Source organism: Drosophila albomicans, chromosome 3 (genome assembly GCF_009650485.2).
Source record: "Drosophila albomicans strain 15112-1751.03 chromosome 3, ASM965048v2, whole genome shotgun sequence".
NCBI classification, from domain to species: domain Eukaryota; kingdom Metazoa; phylum Arthropoda; class Insecta; order Diptera; family Drosophilidae; genus Drosophila; species Drosophila albomicans.
The window spans coordinates 48,626,555-48,641,770 of record NC_047629.2 but is presented as its reverse complement, the minus strand read 5'-3'; the positions used below and the strand labels follow the sequence as shown (position 1 = coordinate 48,641,770).

Sequence of the window (15,216 nt, the reverse complement as noted above, 5' to 3'; positions counted from 1 at the left end):
AGATAGGAGGAGGAGACGAAGGAAGGAGAGCGAAGAGCCGAAAGCGAAACATGAGCGACTTCAAGGACAACTACAAAAAGCAGCAGCCAAAGAGTGCCAAAAAATCAACAAAAATGCGCTATTAAGGCAATTTGATGAGATCCCCAGACTCCCCCATACTGCTGTCCCGTCGCAACCCCCGTCATTACAGCGTCTCCGGCTCAGACAGGCGACAGGCAAAGTGGCTCAATGTCAGGCACAGACACAGACACACTCACACACTCGTAAGCAAACAGAGACACTGACGCGTTAAAATGATTCAAATGCTTAAACACACACAAGCACACAAAACACATACAAACTGGCACGCACGTTCTCTCTACCGCGCTCGCTTACTCTCTTTCTCTCTTATCGATGCAGCTCAAATGCAGGCAAATAAAAACCAAAAAAAAAAAGCTCTCTGCCGCAAAAAGGGATAGCCACAGTCGTTAGTTGTGTTGCGTTCTCCTTCTGGCTGCCAGACTGACTGACTGCGTTTGCCAGTGTATGTGTGTGTGCTTGTGTCTGTATGAGTGTGTGCAGCAGACGCAATGAAACAAAATACCGAAATTCTATGCGTGACCTTGAAAAGTATTCCTTGGTTGCTGTTGTTGTTGTTGTTGTTGCTGCTGGTCTGCGTCGGTGGTTGTTTGTGTAGCTGTTGCGGCGACTCTGCCTCTGTCGCTGTGCCCGTCTGTGGCTGCTGTCTGGTGTTTGTCGACGTCGTCGTCGTCGCCGTTGATTTTGTTGTTGCTGTCTGCATTTTCCTTGTTGTCTGCGTACAATTTGAGTTCTTGTTGTTGTTGCTGTGTTTTAACGTTTTTTTCGTATGTTTGAAGTTGGCTTTTTTTCGTGTTTTTTTTTTCTTTTTTTTTTTTTGTATTGAACGCGCCGCAAAATTGTAAAGGCAAATGCGACTTTGACGTCGACTGCGCGCCATCCGCCGCCTCTCACGACTATCGACTCGGTGTGTGTGTGCGTGTGTGTGTGTTTGCTTGCTTGTATGTTGGCTGCATTTTGACGTCAGACGCCTAGGGACCTATGGCTGTGGCAGCGAACAGCAGCAGAGGCAGCGGTGGCGGCAGCACAGCCAGACATGCAAAACAAAACAGATGAAAATGAAGAAGAAAAAGGGATGTGAAACACAACGTTTCGTTTCATTTCGTCGTCTGTTTTTTGTTGTTTTGCGTTTTTGCTTTTTTGTGGGTTCCTCCGTTTCAAGGTGCATTAAAGAGTATTTTAGTATTTAGTTAAAAATCCAATTGTAAATTGAAATGACGAAATGACAGCGGAAGGGAATGGCAAAAGAGGGAGTGAGAGCTTTTGCAAGATGGAGGCTGACAAGCAGCTGAGGTAGAGAGAAATGGCAATAGTGTGAGCAATTACTGCAAGTGTAATTTCGATAGGCAACTAAAAAGTCACGATCGGTGTTTATCGATAAATGGTCGACGTATGCATTAATTCAAATTTGTTTGTATACATTTTATGTATAATAATAATAATAATAATAATAATAATAATAATAATAATATATATGTGGTGTTGCAACTAGCGTATCTAATTAATACTCAATGGAAAAATGTTATCGGAATTTAAATCTTAAATTCTACAACTAGAGTTATTTTTTAATTTTGCTATTTCCGTTTCCTGGTTTAATTTATTTAATTTCTTAAAATATAAAATATTTACTGTAAATAAAGGTTGGTACTGGGCTATAATTTACTGTTATTTTTGTTGTTATTTATTATATTTTTGCTTGATCATACTAAATTTAGTATTAAATTCTATACTTCATTATAAATATGTAGTTAAATAATCATAATTAAACGAGCATTCTCTGTAATCACATTTCATAAACTGCAATCAGAGGCACTTAGTGTCTTGAGATATTTTTGAGCAGTTATCGATAACTGATCATATCGATCAGCAGTAAAGCATTTGCTTGTAATTGCATTCAATTGCAATTGATAGTGCAGCCTCTTTAATCATATTTCTGATATGCAATCATTATGTTTAATAAATGCCAAAAGGTAGTTATTAGCCATGGCCAAGCACAGAAAGGCAGACAACGTCTAGAGCTGCACTTATTCTAATTGGCGATCATTAAGTAAAACAGCAAAGGGGATCGAGAAGCAACAAGAGTTGTAGACGTGCAAGGGGCAAAAAGGTTGGGGAGGGAATTATGAAATACTACTTGCAACACACACAACATAACCAGTTTTCCTTTACTTTTTTTTTGTTGCCACAGAGGAGTCCTTGTAATGACTTCTCATCTAAATATGGATGTGGCGAGAGAGAGACGTCGCGCATGCCCAGTAGCCAGAGAATGAGGGAGGGGAGGGGAGGGGGGGATTCAGTCTGGGATCCGATCGATCGTCGGCTACTGCGCTGCTTGTTTATAATTAGCATTTTGCGATTGCCGGTCGCTTGATAAGCCATTGTGTGAGACAAAATGCAAGATTTATAGCGACAGGATATTGAGAGATTCTTCTGTTGAGGGGTTTTTCTCTCCCTACCACGTTGCCTCTTCCTCTCTCCCTGTCCTGAGACAAACATCTTTGGTGCTCGAGACAGATGCAACATCCTGTCCATAACTTTAGTTGGTTGTCGCTGAAATTGCATTGGCATTGGCAACATGTCTGCGGGGACTCTCTCTCTCTCTCTCTCTTGTCTGTTGCTCCACATGTTGCACGTCCCTGTCTACCTTCGTTACACCCACTCGCCCCGCGCCTCTGTTGCAACTCCGGTTTACAAATGCACATAAATTTTAATGTAATCACATTCACAGTCCGCAGACATCGCCCAGCTTGACCAACGCGTCTCTCTCTCTCTCTCTTTCTCTCTGTTTCTCTGTCTGCATCTGTGACTCCAACTCGAACTCGAACTCAGAGTCGGACTGTGACTGCATCGCATTCAGGGATTTTGCAACATTTCATTCAATTTAATTCGAGTTGAATGCCGTCGACGACGTCGCGTCGTTCGATTGTTGGCCGCCGTTTTGATTTGGACTGCCTTCTGCTGTTGTCTCTTCTCTGCTGTCTGCGTCTGCATGTTGCAGTCTCGTGGTTTCACCGTCTGACGGGGCAGCCTATAAGAGAGGGGATAGAGAGGGGAGACTGCAGACTCTGCCGGCTGCAGGTAAAGTCTCCAGACTCAGCCTCAGTCGCAGTCGCAGTCTCAAAATCAGATGCGGATTCAGATTCAGAGCCAGAGATCTGGGGCCTGTCAGTTGTACTGTCTGGGCTCGGCCTCTTTATCCAAACGATTGCCATACACTTTCTATTAGAGAATTATGATTTCCTAGCTCACTTTGTAGCTTATTTGAAATGTCGAGAGTTTAGGTTAGAACTCTTTAATCTATATTATTATTAGTATTATCCTGACTAATTGGTTGATTTATTCACTGACTGAACCATAAAAGTTTAGATTACTGCATTTGATAGTGCAATAAGGCTGAGTTTTCTAACTAGCTGTTAGGTAAGCTGACTTGTGTTTGTAAATTTTTATAAAAGATCATTTTATATTCATATAAGTTTAGGATTCTTCAATTACAAATGTTAAGGGCTATAATTTCTTCAGCTATAATCAAACATCGTTTAAAACGAATAGACCTTTTAGCTTTCTAATTAAATTGTAGCTTAGAATGCTTTAACTAATTGGACTTGGTACATTACTATTGAATTGATTAAAAAAATGTATTCAGTAAGCAGTATAACATAAATTATCAATATGAAATCAATCAATCAATATGCACATAGAAATTCCTGTATTTTACCATTTAATTTCATTTATTTATTTTAAAACAATTTATCAGAATATCGTATGCTTTTCTATTTCAGATTGTATATTATCTATTTATATTTATCATAGTTTCTTGTTAAATTTTTAAAGAAATTTAGAAAAATGGCCTTCCATTAGTTTACATAAGGAGTTTCTTCTAATAATTCATATTATATATGGTGTTTTTCAGTCAATTAATCAGTTTAAGCAGAAAAATCCGTGTTTTTTTATTTTTAAATATGAAACACTTTCAATTGTGAAATATCTTTATATATTTATATTTTTTAGTATTTAAACAAAGTGTTATAGTTTTCATAGGTTAGGTTAGGTTAGGTTCTTATTATAATTTTGAAGTTTCCTTATTTTTTATTGGTTAAAGTGTTATAGTTGTTCTCATTTGCATTATTATTATTAGTTTCCTTATTTTGTATTGGTTAAAACAATTCTATCATATTTCATAGAGCATTGCTTAGTCGCCTTTACTTTTAGCATGTTTTTTTTGCTTTCATTTCGCATTTGCAATGACAGCTAAAGCGAAAACGCCAGCGCACTTCTTTTTTTTTTGCCCTCTGTTCGTCCTGTTGTTGACTCTGACCAACTGCAGCTTCAGCCTGTGGCGTCCTTAGCTCTCCCACACCTCCCCTACCAACTCCCTCTCCTGTCTCCCTCTGTCTCTTTCTATTTATGTGCTGCTTGCTGCCTCCCTCTAGGCACATAATTAAGTATCTTTGCTGCTTGCAAGCTTAAAGAGCTGCTTAATAGCAATTCCTGCACATTACTTTTTTTTTTGCTGTCCAAAAGTTGCTGCCAAAGTTGACGTGTGGAAAGGCGAGGCAAAGTTTAGTGCCAACTCATGGCCAGAAGTTGCCAGACAAGTAGCTGAGTGCGACACTTCTAGGACACACACTTTTTCTCCTCTTTTCTTTCAGTTAGTTTCATTGAGGCGCCAAAAAGTAGGCAGCTTTATGTGACAGCCACCAAAAAAAAAGAAGCAAAAAAGAGAACCTAACTCGCTAACTAGCCATTGCTCATCCCCATAAAATTTACTCTGCCTGCCGCCCACTCGTAGTTTGCTGCCGCTTCAGCGATGCCTTTTATTTATGCACTTTGCCACTTGCCAGGCTTGAAGCTTCGTCCTGGCCACGTTCACGTCGTAAAAGGCAAAAGGCACACAAAATTTCATTGGCTAACTTTTTGGTCAACAGCAACAACATCAAGTGTGAAGGTAAGGGAAGAGCATGAACGACTTGTAGATGCGCTTTCATTTTTTATGTTGGGCTGGCTATTTTATTTGTATTAAACTTCTTTTTAAACTATTTTCATAAATATAATTGAAGATTCTAAGAACACACATATAAATATTATTTCCTCTATAGCAAATTATTAAACTTTTTGTTTACTCTAAAAATTCGTAAAAATTCATGTTCCGTACGATGTTTTTTTTTTCGAGTAAACTAAACAGTTTAAGTAGAAAAGTTAGTTTTTATTTGTAATATGACATTTATTCAGATGTAAAATGTATTTTCGGTTATTATAATAAAGTGTTCTCATTTCCTAATTTTTTCTTTAGTTTGTAATAAAATTAAAATTTTTTGTATATAGAATTAAAGATTCTAATAATATACAAATTATTTATTTTTTAAATTCCCAATTGTTAGTTGTCTGTTCCTAAGGAATTCCCTATACACATTTGTATATTACGTTCCCTAACTTGTTTTTCAGTAAACTAAATAGTTTAAATAGAAAAATTTGTGTTTTTTTTTTAATATGAACCATTTTAACTAGTAAAAATTATTTTATTATAGTAATATGAAACATATTTACTTCTAAAATTTCTTTTTCTTTTATTCTAATAAAGTGTTCTCATTTTAATTATTTATTTTTTCTTAAGTTAAGCAATAAAATTTTAATTTTTTAGCTTTAAGCATTATATGTATTATAAATTAATTCTTGTATTTTTCTAATATTTATTTTGTATTGTTAGTTTTTTAAATTCTTTAATTTTGAAAACATTCGAAAACTAATTATAAATTTCTAATTCGGACCTTCTTCAATTTGCATACATTTTTTTTGGTGCAATTTGTTATACATTTCAATTAATATTACCAATTAATATATTACCACCAAATGTCAGATTAAACTAATTATAATTTTCTAGTTCAAAGCTTCTTCAATTTATATGGATTATAAAGGGATTAATTGTGGAACCTGAGTTGCATGATTTATGAACCCCAAAAAGTCGCCTGCCGTCTACACTTTAGGGATCCTCTACGCTCTGAAAGGGATTGTGTAAAATTTCGACAACGCATTCCATGTTGTCTGTCTGCCTCACTCCTTTTTTTTCGATGTTGTTGTTGTTGCCAACCATTTTGACCATTTTGACTTTGAAAATTTGATTTGGAAAATGCGTGTGGGTGACTGTCTATCCATCTATCTGTCTGTCTGGTTGGCCATGTCAGTTGTCTGGACTTTTGCTTCTTTGGCTGTTTTTTTTTTTGGCACAGCCAAAAACTGTCTGCGGCAACAAATTAATCAAGATATTAACAACCCTCGCAAAAACAGTGTGACCAATGAAGTGGGCAGCTGTCCGAACTGCCAACGGAGTAAAAAAAAAAAGGGTTTTGCTGGCCAAGGTCAGGCAAATTGAGTTATGAATTATTGAATAAGTTTGACGCGTGGAATTTTGAATATGAATTTCGAACATCAAGTGGAAGGGCAGACTAAAGGCAACACAACCTGTTGAAGTCAGAGTGGTTCATTAAAGGGTTGTCAATAAAGCATCGACTGCTGCTGATTGGTTGCCAGTTAGCACATAGACTCACACACACACATAAACACACACTCAGGCACAGACACTCGCTCACTTATTCACAGTCTCCTTTGCACACAATCAATGCCGTGTTGATTATGCAATAATACAGAAAAAAAAGAAATGAGAGAGAGAAAAAATACAAAGGCAAAATGCAGACATAACCTGCACACAGCCAGACAAAACTTCAAAACTCTTTGCCCACCCACCCCTAAATACCCTACACACTCTCGCCATCTCCGCCCCTTCTTCTGCTCCCTCTCAAAATGCAGGCGCAACTGTTTGTGATTGTGTCTCGACAAAACGCATGAAACATTCGCCCACTCGAGGGTCGCAGACACGTGAAAAGGGCGAAAGGGATGGGGACAGTCGCATGTGCATCAGACAAACGAGTGTGAGAAGTCTCAATCTCTCTCTCGTTCTCTCGCTCGCTCCCTATGCTCCACTCAGCATGCTCCTTTGTGCAGGCAACAGAAAATAAAGTTTATGACTTTGACTGCCGACGGCGTCGTCGTCGTCCCCGCCACCTTTCCCTCCCTCTCCCTATCTTTCTCACTCTCTCTGCAACCGCCATCAAATGTCTGCACCGGCGACGACGTTGGCGGCGTCTATTATTGTCGATTTTGCATTGTTGCTGGTACTTGAGGCTGGGCACACTGGGATAAAGCACGCCAAAAATAAGCTTTTTAGTGCAAACAGTATTTTACTTCCTGTAAATTTAGTATTGTTGCACTATTTCTTAAATCAGTTTGGAACTCTATACACATATTATGTATAATCTTCAGTTACTACTAATTAATGTAAATTAAATATATAACGTTTTGAGAAAGATTGTTTAAATATAACTCTTTAAGTCCCAGCAATGTTGATCATAAAACTAGTTCTAATTTGTTGCACTGACTAAAGTTTACCAACATGGTTCCACTGTGTAATCTCCTGTTAGAACCACTGCAGTCCATTTGAACTAGTTCCGTGCTTGAGTTGGGCATTTGAAAGCAAACTTTAGTCGCTACTGGATCATTTCTAACTAGTGCTTGAGTCTAATCTTCTCTTTTTACTGCACTAACAGTAAACTAACAAACACGCACACTAGCGCACTCTAGCGGCAACATGGGCAAACAACTCGAATGGGCCGAAGGGCACTCGAAATACACACGACAACAACAGCAAGAACAGCAACAACAACAACAATGTCGACGGCGACGACGACGACGACAAACAAAGCCAAAAGGCGTTGCGAAACTTTAGCGCGTCATTCATCCTCAACCAGTCCAAATATTGCACCCTCGAGCAAATGCACACTTCGACAGACAGCGGGAGTGGGACAGACCGAGACAGCGACAGAGTGAGAGTGCGATAGAGAGTGTGAGAGCACAAGGCACATTTATAGCACGAAAATTAAGTGAAGCGTAAGCTGAAATGCACTCCCACTCGTCAGCTCCCCTTTTGCCCCCCGCTCGTCACACCAAACACGAATGCGAATCTCTGGAATCCGAGCACTATGAACGGTCGGTCGGTCCGTCTAAATGTCTTCGTCTGCCCACCGAGCGCCCGACGCACTCCGTCTGGCTCATCGTCTGGCACTTGGCATTTGTTTCGTTCGCTCTCGCTCTCTCTCTATAGCTGTGTGTGTGTTGGTTTGTGTGCGTCGCTGCGCTGCTTAACCTTGAAAAACGAACAAGTCCAGCCGCAGTCGCAGTCGCCTGCGCCCGGCCACCCGCTGCAGCTGCTGCGCTGCTGCTACAACTGACAGTTGACTGGCGGCAGCGACGACGACGACGGCGACTGCGAAGCCGGCAATGATTTTCGTCCTCGTCGTAAAATGAAATTTACGAAATATTCGCCGCCTTTTGTTGTTGTTGCTTGCTGTTGTTGCCGTAGCTTTTAGATTCGCTGTATAAGTTGTTATAGGCCGAAAATTTGTGTAGTAGAAATGGCAATAGTAGAAAAAGAAGAAGTAGTGGGAGGAGGTAGTAGAAGAAGGAGCAGCAGTAGTAGAAGATGAAGCAGGCCGTAGTAGCAGAAGCAACAGCAATAGTAGAAGAAGAAGCAACAGCAAAGGTAAGAGTAGAAGAAGAAGCAGCAGCAAATGAAGAGCAAAGGCGCTTGAATTGAATAACTTTTTCGGGCGAAGAAGAACACTTGTCAGTGGTCTGACTTTAGCATGGAGTGGGAGCGAGAGAGGGCGAGCGAGAGTGCTGTCTGGCAGACGGACGTAGAAAGGGTTGCCCACATTATTATGATGACGGCAAAGACGCAAGCTGAAGGTCCTGTCAGAAGTCCACGACTTAAAATGAATTACAAACACTTTTTGTTGTCCTTGGGACGCTTTTTTGGGTGTGCTGTCATAATGCTGTGCAAATGTCACAGGTAGATGATAACGGAGGGTAAAGAGGGGAGGTAGACTGAGAATTGCTGTGCGGAAATGTGAAAGGTTGAAGCAGCGTCTCTCTGTCTGACTGTCTGTCCATTTGCTTGGCGGAGCAACAACAACAACAACAACAACAACTTGTAAAAGGTGCCCACAGCGCACGCGGTTTATTTATGAGTTTGTCTTGGCACTGACAGCACAGCTGCCGCTTGCCCCAAGACACCAGCAGCAGCAGCAGACACCGCTCTCCCCATCTCTCTCTCGTTCTCACTCATTCCCACTCGACACATTTCGCAACTCTCAATGAGCTTTTGCAGTTTTCAGCTTCTTCTATGTCCAGTCAAAGTTGTCTGGCTGTCGCTGTCGCTTGCTGAATGCATCAATAATGTTCCGCAGCGCATCAACTTTTGCCTGTCTGCGCCACTCTGCTTCTTCTTTATGTTCTTCTTATGACTCTTCTTCTTCTTCTTCTTCTTTAGTTCATGCTTTTTCTTCTCTTTGCTGGTTGTTGCAATTGTCTGGCTGCGTCCATCTGTGCCGCTTCATTTGGCTCTCGCCGCTCAAATTAATGAAAACTAATGCGACACTGAGAAATTGATGATTGCCGCCGCCGCCGTCGTCGTCGTCGTCTGTGCATCTGCTGACCCCCCCTCTCCACCTCTCTGTTTCTGTTTTTATCCTCTTCACGCTGCACGACTCGACTGATGGGCGGCTACGGACATTAAAAATGACTGCGTCTGCTTGCCATGCACTTTGGGGTCGTTTCGGGCTGCAATCAACGACAACTACAGCAACAACAACAATAACAACAGCAACAAGAACAGTCAAAAGCAACAACAACATCCACAACAACTACAACAACAACAATGACGACAACGTCCCAGACTGATTGATGCCGCCAATAAAAATTAGCTGGGGTTGCTTGCTTGCTTCTCTTTTGCCCTCTCTCTCTCTCTTTCTCTCGCTTTTCGCTTCACTTCGATTTCATTTCATTCCATGCCATTTCGTCTCATCGTCATTTGAATGCCAAAAAGCAAAAGCAAAAACAAAATCAAGCAACTTGCAACTTTGAAGAATTCCTTCATCATAAAGCATGTCACTCACTTTGGCTAGTAGTTGAGCCCATATATATTTTTTTTATGACTTCACAGATCAGCACAAACATCTGGATTTTGTGGTGTCGGTTGCTGCCTCATTCAACAAATCATTGAATTTCCTGGTTAATTTTATACGTCACAAGATATTTCAAATATGCGTTAGATACATATTGAAACAGTTGAAATACTTGAAATTTTTGCGTATTAACTCGATGAACTTTATTATCTGTGTCAACAATCTTCTTCATAAACGGATTCTATTGCAGTCTTTAGATATTACATTTTAGGTAATTTTTTGTTGGAGTCAGTTTACTGATTGACAGTAGAAACAACTATTTTTAAATTTTTTCTGAGTGTCTCAAGATATTTGATATAATTATTAGATAATACTAAACTAAAGTTTAGATATTTTACATAATTTTAAGACAAAGCTAATCTTTATACTTGAGATATGTTATATAATTTTCAGGTAAAGCTAAACTTTATACTCAAGATATTTTGTATAATTCTAAAAAAAATTAAAATTTATACTGCAAATATTTTATATAATTTTTAGATTAAGCTAAACTTTATACTCAAGATGTTTGATATAATTTTTTAGATAAAGCTAAACTTCATACTCAAGATATTTGATATAGTTCTTAGATATTGCTTAACTTTTTTGACTACCATTGCTTGAGTTTATATTATTATAAAATCTTCTTAAAATGTTGGCTTTATTATGTTCTATAAAAGCAATACTAATACGATATTCAAAACATTTCATTCATCCCAAAAAGTAATGAAACATTTTACGATATTTAAAATTTTTAAAAGTGTTAAGAATTCTAGTGTTAGAGGTTCTAAATAGCGTAAAAATTTTTATCACTAGTTTTAAAGACTATTTTCATCCTAAAGATACATTTTAAGGCTTATAAGTTATGTCAGTTTAAATTTAGAACTTTTTCAAAAAATTTACAAAACATGGATTAACTTTTCCCCAACTATTCATATTTTTTATTATTTAATTACAATATTTATTTAATATGTTTATTAGTTGAATTAAGGAAACATGGATCGTCTTTTCCCCAACTATTCATATTTTTGTGATTTAATATTACTATATTTATTTAAAATTTTTGTTAGTCACCAGTGAAAACGTGATAGTTTACTTAGCTCATTCTCAATTATCATAAATTTCTAACTAGACATTTCGTATACTTTGTAATCTAACTAAAAGCTACAGATTTTGTTGAGATTTACTGTCAAACGTAATATGTAATTGACTTTCGTCACTCGACTAGAGAGAGAAGCTGAATGTTACGTCAGGGCTTTCATCACGAGCTTAGTTTATGACTATTGTTGATTTGGATTTCTAAATAAAGTTTTGAGTTGTGAAACTGTCTGCGTCACTCACAAGCATGAGGTTATCAAAGTTAAACAGTTACTGTCTGTCTGTCTGTGTGTGTTTGTTTGTTACCTGGAATTGTAATGTTCTCTGTGTGTGTGTCTATGAATCTGTCTGATTGTCGTCTGGCAGGTTGGGTTGTGACTCTGTCTCTCTGTCTGTATTTCTGTCTGGGGGCTAGCCTAGGTGCTTATCTAGCCCACAAATTATTTGCCGTAGCTAAAAACCGAGAGCCTATTCACTGGAATTCTCTAGTTCTCAGCCGCACTGCGCTTTTTATTTGACTTATGACGAGACTTTTTTTTACTCTCCGTTTTTTTTTTGTGCTGTTTGGTTCGGTGTTTGCTTCACCCGTTGTGTCGACGTCGCTTAACTTTTTCATTGCCAGACGGAGCGCAAACATTTGCGAGTATTAATTAACGCTTTGTTGAAGTTTGCGCTTCGATGTCGCCGACATGGCCGACATGGACTGGATATCTCTCTTTACGCTCTAGACATTGTCAAACGTCATGCGGCGGCACAAATATTACGTAGCCGCAGCATTGGCTGACAGAGAGTGTGAGAGAGAGGAAGAGAGAGAGAGAATTCTCGAGACAGTAAAGAGATTGAATCGAAGAGGAGGTAAATATTCCTGTCACTCAATTATTCAGGCATAATAAGCAAATTGTTTTAATATGCATAAATATCTTGTACGCCATTTGGCAAACAAGTCAAGTCAAAAACTGCCAGACAGAGAGACGACAAAGACAAAGACAAAGGGTGGCTGCTCTGCTTCGTTGGCACATTCAAGGTGTGTTTACATATATTTAACCTTCAAGATCCGCAGACTAAATATGCCAGCGGCAACAAACCAATGAATACGTATACGCCGCATTGGCCCAGCGTATACTCTACTCTCTACTCTACTCGCTTGTCTTTAGTCAGATACAAAACAGGTAGCGCAACGTTGTTGTCTGCCTCATTTGCCCTGCTTCTGCAACTTCCACAAAATTACGTTACCTTCAAGTCTGTCCCGTCTGTGGCATTTAGGCACAACAACACAGACAGCAGACAACTCGAGTGTGAGAGATGTGTGTGTGTGTAGGGCAACAACAATAATGGCATCAAATAAAAGCTTAGGCCACAAAACAGAGGCAGACAACTAACTACGCACAAGCGAGGACGACGCAGGATATGCGTTGCAGCCACAGCAGCAGCAGAGGCAGCAACAGAGACAGAGGCAGAGACAGCGTCTGTGGCTAGCGTGGATTAGCAGCCAGCCATGTCGTAATAGAAATATGTTAACACCAAGGTAGCCACAGCTGATGGACTAAGAGTTATGCTGGCGACAAGGCTGACAAAGCAAAGCAGACTTCGCAGTATAAATTAATGCTGAAGAAGAGTGATGTAAATGTGACCATATTATGTATAGCACAATTAGCATAAATATCCTTCACTTTATTGTATGGTCACACTCGATCTTAACTGTCTTCTTTGTACATTAGATGTGTGTGGTAGCGAGAATATAATTTCATCATTACATATATTAATAATCGATGTGTATTCAAATTTTAGTTGGAAAAATCAAATAATAAGAGTATAAAAAACAAACTGTTTGGAATTTACAAAAGTGAAATTAAAGGCGATTTTAATCATTCAAATTCTTATTAAACTTTTTACTGAAGATTAGGTTGATTCTACTTAAACTGGATTTTAAAGCTCACTGTTGCTATTATTTACATTTATTAGTATTTCTTTGCTGTATTACTTATTAAGTAAAAAAAGCAAAACATTTGATGAAGTTGTTAAAAATGTGATTAAAATTTAAATACCATTAGGCACACAGAATTAAAGTCAAGTAAAACTCGCATACAACGAATATGTAACATAGTATATAGTTTAATTAAAATTTTGCATCTTCAAATCCCCATTAAGTGAATATTGTATGATAATAGATATAAAGGAGGAAAAGAAGGAGGCATCTCCAATGTATATATTCTTAATCAGTCCGTCTGTCTGTCCATCCGTCCGTATGAACACCTAAATCTCCGAGACTTAAGATATGGAGATAAAATATATAATTTTGGGTGGCAATCTTGTATATATTGCACTCTATTGTATATTTTGAGTTTAGTACTTTATCAATACTTTAAACAAAGTTTTACAAATATACATGTTATAATATTATAGAAAAAATTACATTATTTTCTTTATATAAATAGATAAAATTTAAAGAAAACAATGAAACAAAATATTTGCAGATTCCTCATAAATACTCGTATAGAACTTCATTTTAATTCGACTCTATATTTTACTTAATAAATGAAAATAGTATTTATCGACACAAAATTTATAAGGTATATTATTTACTACTCGATTTTTAGGCTCTCTGTTTGTCTTCATAGGCTATTAATTAACCTTTAAATATTAGTAGAATATTTACAGGGTAGAGAGTCGTTAAAGTTTTGCCAGAGACACACGCCAAACGGAAGAGGCTCTTGGGGCAACTTAGTTGAGCCCCTCCGGAGGCGAAGCGAGAGGAGTTTTTGTTATGTACGCACATTAAAGCATGCACACTTATACAATCACATGCTCACACACACATACACACACAGAGGCGCACAGGCACGCATACATAATATGCGACGTAATGCCGGCTCAAGGACACGCTCCACACTCTAAACAAAAACAGAAAAAAAAAACGAGGAAAATAAAGAAAGAAAAATGCAAAAAGGAGAGAAGAATGAAAATGGTGCTGCCTACGCATATTTACGCATACATAAGCATTCATTTTGGCATAGGCAATGGATATGGTGTGTGGTGTTATGCGGCGTATACGTAATGCCGGCAAAATAAAGCATACGCCGTGTAAGCGGCTGGCGGAAGCAGACAGCGGAAAGGAACCGGCAGCAACATTTTTTGCGCGCCTCGTTTTATGCTATGCAAATATGTTCGGGTGTTTGTTTGTGTTGGATTTCTATTTATTTAATACGTACACACACACACACACACACACACACCCACACAATATGATTGTAAATGTATGTGACGACGACAGCTTAGACATTTATGCGCAGTTAAGCTGATTGAAGATTGTGCGATTTCATTGAAAGGCCTTGGCTAATATAGACATTAGCAAAAGAGAGCGTGAGATCCGAGAGAGAGCGCGAGAATTTTCCATTTTTGGCCTTGAATTAAATGCTTAAGCGTATTCGAAATTGGAATGCTTGAGAAACAATTAGATAATGCCGACGTACATATTTAAATTAGTCATTTGTTGAACCAATTTGCATGCTCTGCCCAGCTTTTTTGTTTGGGTTCGCCAAGGCATTTCCATTTCCCGTTTACTGTTTACTGTTTATACAACATTCATTCTCTTTGATTACTTTATTCAGTTTGTTTTTGCACTTTGGAATTTGCATTTCGAATTGTTTAAAACACACTAAATTTATTACGCCAAGGCTAATTTTGTGCGTTGTTTTCCTGAGAATACTTTTTGGAAAATGCTACAATGAAAATATTGCCACAATTATTAGTTTAAATATTGTTTGTTGCGTCTGAGAAATAGCTTTGAAAAGTATTATAATAAAAGTCTTTAAGTATTTGAAGACTATTGATTTTGACATAAGAAGAATACTTTTCTATAATAAATTACGCATGCTAATCATGATTCGCTTCCGTTGAGTTTGAGAAATTTTTTTCAAAAATAATACACAATAAGTGTACATTGTTTATTTTATTATTGGACTCTGTTATAACTTCCTGCCAACAATAA

The 15,216-nt window shown here is 38.2% G+C and overlaps 1 protein-coding gene across 4 annotated transcripts in view; it reads right to left on the bottom strand.

The window, feature by feature from the left end:
* The window catches only part of LOC117570320 (uncharacterized), a 75,654-nt gene extending 64,922 nt beyond the window's left edge, over positions 1–10,732 (bottom strand). For 2 of the 4 annotated variants that reach the window (XM_052003469.1, XM_052003470.1), the window contains exon 1: positions 10,728–10,732. The gene's annotated coding sequence lies outside the window, so the exon portion shown is untranslated. Of the gene's footprint in view, positions 1–5,426; positions 5,440–5,670; positions 5,684–10,727 lie in introns of those variants that run through there. The other 2 variants (XM_052003471.1, XM_052003472.1) reach the window with 2 other exon arrangements.
* Positions 10,733–15,216: the final 4,484 nt, after the last annotated feature.